Source organism: Arachis ipaensis, chromosome B1 (assembly GCF_059453495.1).
Source record: "Arachis ipaensis isolate K30076 ecotype BB chromosome B1, ASM5945349v1, whole genome shotgun sequence".
Taxonomy (NCBI): domain Eukaryota; kingdom Viridiplantae; phylum Streptophyta; class Magnoliopsida; order Fabales; family Fabaceae; genus Arachis; species Arachis ipaensis.
Window position 1 is genome coordinate 108,895,074 of NC_142436.1, and position 6,407 is coordinate 108,901,480.

The 6,407-nt window shown below is 34.7% G+C and overlaps 1 non-coding gene across 1 annotated transcript; it reads right to left on the bottom strand.

The window, feature by feature from the left end:
* Positions 1-6,093: 6,093 nt before the first annotated feature.
* On the bottom strand, positions 6,094-6,201 carry LOC148577864 (small nucleolar RNA R71). The gene has a single exon (XR_015903398.1). It is a non-coding gene; the product is annotated as a small nucleolar RNA R71 (small nucleolar RNA).
* Between the last annotated feature and the right edge of the window lie 206 nt (positions 6,202-6,407).

Sequence of the window (6,407 nt, forward strand, 5' to 3'; positions counted from 1 at the left end):
CAGATAGGCAAACCAAATACAAGATGCATGATAAACCCCAATTTTATGGTTTATCTTGTGCTTAATTTAGGGGATTTTATCAACTTATCTCACATTTATTCAAGGAAATAGCATGCCTTTGTAATTCTCCCTAATTTGTGCTTAAGAGTGAAAACATGCTTTTTAGACCTTTAAATTGCTAATTTTAATTCACTTTAATTTCTTTTGATGCCTTGATATGTTTGTTGAGTGATTTCAGGTTTATAAGGCAAGGATTGGATGGAAGAAGTGAAGAGAAAAGCATGCAAAGTGGAGAATTCATGAAGAAATGAGCATTTGGAGGATTCATGGCCACGCGCACGCGTCATCCACGCGTACGGATGAGGAGGAAATCTGTCAGCGACGCGCACGCGTGACGTTGGTCACGTGACCTCACTAAAGTGAAAACGCTGGGGGCGATTTCTGAGCCATCCAGGCCCAAGTCCAACTCATTTATGAAGCTAGTTGATGCAAAAATCAAGAAGGAGAGAGGGGGAGCAATTAGGGTAGTTTAGGACCATGCTTTAGGTAGTTTTCTAGAGAGAGAAGCTCCCTCTTCTCTCTAGAATTAGGGTAGATTTAGGTTAAACTCTCTTTAATTTAGGTTTTAATTCTTGTTTTCATCTAGTTTCTTTTACTTTTCCTTGTTCAATTGCTTTGATTCTCTTAGTTCTTCTTGTTAATTTCTCATTTTGGTTGCTTTTTATGTCGATGAACTCTTGTTGGATCTTGATTTTCCTTTAATGCAATTTTATGTTTTATGTTTCTTATTGGTTAATTTAGTTGTTATTGTTATTTTCTTGCATTGGGTAGTTGTAGAATTTATCTTTCCTTGCAATTTTATTATGCTTTCTTTTTGTGCCTTCCAAGTGTTTGATAAAATATTTGGTTGGATTTTAGAGTAGAATTTTGAGCATTCTTGGTTTGGAAAGAGAAATTAGATGCTCTTGAGTCATTAATACCCAACTTGTGTTGGTGATCTAGAGTTGTTAGTTAATATTGTTTCTATTGACTTTAATCTCTTGCTAATTCAATTAGTAAGTTGATTAGGACTTATGGATTGAGATTAACTAGTCTTATTTGACTTTCTCTCAATGTGAAGATAACATTATACCTTCTTCCGATGTTGGAGATGACGAAATAGGATTAGCTCTTGCTTATTATTATGTTATGATTATTGACTAGGATAGAAAACCTAGATTCTCAATCCTTGCCATGAATGCCTGTTTTTAGTTATTGTTATCTTTAGTTGTTTGATTTTTTTCTTGTCATTTAACTTTATTGTCATTTAATTTCTTACTTTTTTATCAACCCAACCCCTTGAACCTCATAACCAATAATTGAGCACTTGATTATAATTCCAAGGGAGAATGACCCGGGACTAATACTCTCGGTTATTTTTATTGGGTTGAACTTGTGACAACCAAAAATTAAACTTTGATTGAGGGTTGTATGTTGGTTTGGAACTATACTTGCAACGAAGCGATTTCTTTTACCGAGAAGAAATTCTAAGCCGACGAAAACCTTCTATCAAGTTTTTGGCACCGTTGCTGGGGAATTGCAATGTGTGCTTGTTATTGGTTATTGTATATATGTTGATATTATGAATAATTTGCTCTTTTGTTGGTTTTCTTGTTTGAGTTAGTAGTTATGTTTTATCTCTTTGTTTCTTGTGCTTTTTGTTTTTGTTTTTCCTTTCATTATGAATTCTCATCCCTTTGGCTATGAGTTTGGTTCAAACTATGTTGTGTGGAAATGGAATGAAAGCTTCAATGGAGGTTTGCCTTAAGGATTTGGAAATCAAAGGTGGGAGGAGCCTCAAGTATATAGACAACCGTCTTGGCAACAACCTCCTCCGGTTTCTTATGGGTACATTCCAACTCCTAATGCTTACTGATGAGCGGATAATTTATACGCTTTTCGGCATTGTTTTTAGGTAGTTTTTAGTATGTTTTAGTTACCTTTTATTATATTTTTATTAGTTTTTATGCGAAAATCACATTTTGGACTATACTATGAGTTTGTGTGTTTTTCTATAATTTTAGGTATTTTCTGGCTGAAATTGAGGGACCTGAGCAAAAGTCTGATTCAAAGGTTGAGAAAGGACTGCAGATGCTGTTGGATTCTGACCCTCCTGAAATCAAAGTGGATTTTTTGGAGCTACAGAAGCCCAATTGCGAGCTCTCAATTGCATTGGAAAGTAGACATCTTGGGCTTTCTAGCAATATATAATAGTCCATACTTTGCCCGAGATTTGATGGCCCAAACTGGTGTTCAACGCCAGCTAGAGACCCTTTTCTGGCGTAAAACGCCGGAACTGGCACCAGAACTGGAGTTAAACGCCCAAACTGGCATCCAAGCTGGCGTTTAACTCTAGAAAAGGCCTATGCACGTGTAAAACTCAATTCTCAGTCCAAGCGCACACTAAGTGGGCCCCGGAAGTGGATTTCTGCACTATCTGCACTTAGTTACTTAATTTCTGTAATCCTTAGTAACTAGTTTAGTATAAATACTAGTCTTTTCTATTGTTTTAGGGATCATCTTTGGACTTTTAGAGGAGCTTATCCCATTTTTCACATTTGGAGGCTGGCCACACGGCCATGCCTAGACTTTTTCTCTTATGTATTTTCTACGGTGGAGTTTCTACACCTCAAAGATTAAGGTACGGAGCTCTGCTGTTCTTCATGAATTAATGCAAGTACTATTGTTTCTCTTTCAATTCACGCTTAATTCTTCTCCAAGATATACTCTCGTACTTAATTTAGTTAAGTCATAATGAAGGGGTGACCCGTGACAATCACCCACTATCTTCGTTACTCGCTTAGCCAAGATCCGCATGCCTGACAACCACAAGCGGTCTACATGATGTTCAACGTAGTCCATGGATGACAGCTGGAGTATAATCTCTTGGATCTCTAATCCACGGATTTGACTTGCCTCTCCTGACAACAGAGCATTCGAATCCGTGAGATTAGAACCTTCGTGGTAAAGACTAGAACCAACTGGCAGCATTCCTGAGATCCGGAAAGTCTAAACCTTGTCTGTGGTATTCTGAGTAGAATCTGGGACAGGATGACTGTGACGAGCTTCAAACTCACGAATGTTGGGCGCACTGATAGTGTGCAAAAGGATAGAGAGACCCTATTCCGACACAAGTGAGAACCGACAAAAGATTAGCCGTGCGGTAGCTGTGCCTGGTATTTTTCATCCGAGACGAGAGATCCGACAGTTGATTAGCCGTACAGAAACCGTACTTGGACCATTTTCACTGAGAGGATGGATGGTAGCGATTGACAACGGTGATCCACCAACATACAGCTTGCCATGGAAGGGAGCACACATGATTGGATGAAAACAATAGGAAAGCAGAGGTTCAGAAGCAACAAAGCATCTCCAAACGCTTATCTGAAATTTCCACCAATGAATTACATAAGTATCTTTATTTTATTTTATGTTTTATTTATCTTTTAATTATCAAAATCTCATAACCATTTGAATCCGCCTGACTAAGATTTACAGGATGACCATAGCTTGCTTCAAGCCGGCAATCTCCGTGGGATCGACCCTTACTCGCGTAAGGTTTTATTACTTGGATGACCTAGTGTAGTTGCTGGTTAGTTGTACCGGGGTTGCAAAGGTGTGATTGCAATTCCGTGCACCAAGTGTTTGGCGCCGTTGCCGGGGATTGTTCGAGTTTGAACAACTGACGGTTCATCTTGTTGCTTAGATTGAGTAATTTTATTTTATGTTTAAGCTTTTTATTTTTATTTTCGAAAAAAAATTTAGTTTTCAAAAAATTCATAAAAATTTTTAAGAATGAATTCCACCTTAGAGCTTCATGATGATATGTTGAAACCTGGCTGGCTATTAAGCCATGTCTAATCTTTTGGACTGAGGTTTCCACTTATCATTGCAGGAGCCTTTGGATTCTTATTTATTGGATTGTTGTATGTAATGCTATGCTAAAGCTTGCCTGGCCATTTGGCAATGTCTAATCTTTTGGACCGAAGCTTTAGACTAACATTACAGAAACCTTGGAATTCTTATTAAAATTTTTTTGAATTTATTTATTCTCTTTTTCCAAAATAATTTTGAAAAAAAATAATATAAAAAAATTAATAAAATCATAAAACCAAAAAAAAAAATTTTGTGTTTCTTGTTTGAGTCTAGTGTCAAATTTTAAGTTTGGTGTCAACTGCATGTTTTTAATTTTTCTTAGATTTTCGAAAATTCATGCATTGTGTTCTTCTTTGATCTTCAAGTTGTTCTTGATGATTTTCATTGTTTGATCTTTAATTTTTCTTGTTTTGTGTGTTTTCTTGTTTTTCATATTCATTTTCAAATTGTTAGTGTCCCTACTACAAAAGTTCTTAAGTTTGGTGTCTTGCATATCTTTCTTTTCTTAAAAATTTTCAAAAATATGTTCTTGATGTTCATCATGATCTTCAAAGTGTTCTTGGTGTTCATCTTGACATTCAAAGTGTTCTTACATGCATTATTTGTTTTGATCTTAAATTTTTATGTTTTGTTTCATTTTGTTGTTTTTCTCTCTCCTCATTAAAAATTTAAAAGTAAAAAAAAATCTTTCCCTTATTCTTCTCATAATTTTCGAAATTTTGAGTTGACTTGGTAAAAAAATTTTAAAATTTAGTTGTTTCTTGTTAGTCAAGTTAAAATTTCAATTTAAAAACTTTATCTTTTCAAATCTCTTTCAAAATCAATACTTTTTCATTTTTTTATGATTTTCCAATTTCATTCTTAAAATGTTTCAAAATCTTTTTCATTTTTCTTTTAACATTTTCGAAAACTTTACTAATAATTAATGTTTTGTTTCAAAAATTTCAAGTTTGTTACTTTCTTGTTAAGATAGGTTCAATCTTTAAGTTCTAGAATCATATCTTTTAGTTTCTTATTAGTCAAGTCATCAACTTTAATTTTAAAAATCAAATCTTTTTAATTTCTTTTTCTATTCTTTTTCAAAATAAATTTCAATCATATCTTTTTAAAATTTTAATTTCAAAATCTTTTTCTAACTTCGTATCTTTTCAAAATTTATTTTCAAATCTTTTTCAACTAACTACTTGACTTGTTTGTTTTAATTTTAAAAAAGTTTACTATTTCTTATCTTTTTCAAAACCACCTAACTACTTTTCCACTTCTAATTTTCGAAAAGCACTAACCGCTTCTTCAAAATTCTTTTTAATTAACTATTTGTTTTAAATTCTAATTTTATTTTATTTCTTTTAATATTTTCGAACACTAACTAAATAATTAAAATAAAAAAAAATATTTTTCTTTTATTTTACTTAAAAAAATTTTTGAATACTCTCTTTCTTATCTCTTTCTATTGATTTTATTTAATTACTAACACTTCTCTTCTACTCACAATTCGAACCCCTCTCTCTTCTCTCTGCTCGAATTACTCATCTCCTCTCTCTTCTCATTCTTCTATTCTTCTATTCTTATACTCACATAAAGGAATCTCTATACTGTGACATAGAGGATTCCATTATTCTCTTTGTTCTCTTCTTTTTCATATGAGCAGGAACAAGGATAAGGACATTCTTGTTGAAGATGATCTTGAACCTGAAAGGACTCTGAAGAGGAAGCTAAGAGAAGCTAAAGCACAACACTCCGGAGAGGACCTTACAGAAAATTTCGAAAAAGAAGCAGACATGGCAGCCGAACCCAACAACAATGCTAGAGATGCAAGGAAGATTCTTGGTGACTTTACTGCACCAACTTCCAACATCTATGAAGAAGCATCTCAATTCCTGCAATTAGAGCAAACAACTTTAAGCTTAAGCCTCAATTAGTTTCTCTAATGCAGAATTGCAAGTTTCATGGACTTCCATTGGAAGATCTTCATCAGTTCTTAGCTGAATTCTTGCAAATCTGTGACACTGTTAAGACCAATGGGGTTAATCCCGAGGTCTACAGACTTCTGCTTTCCCCTTTGCTGTTAGAGACAGAGCTAGGATATGTTTGGACTCACAACCTAAAGAAAGCCTGAACTCTTGGGAAAAGTTAGTCAATGCATTCTTAGCCAAATTCTTTCCACCTCAAAAGATGTGCAAGCTTAGAGTAAAAGTCCCAACCTTCAGACAGAAGGAAGGTGAATCCCTCTACGAAGCTTGGGAAAGATACAAGCAATTGATCAGAAGGTGTCCTTCTGACATGCTTTCAGAATGGAGCATCTTAGGTATATTCTATGATGGTCTGTCTGAATTGTCCAAGATGTCATTGGACCACTCTGCTGGTGGATCTCTTCATCTGAAGAAAACACCTGCAGAAGCCCAGGAACTCATTGAAATGGTTGCAAATAACCAGTTCATGTATACTTCTGAAAGAAATCCTGTGAAAAATGGGATGACTCATAAGAAAGGAGT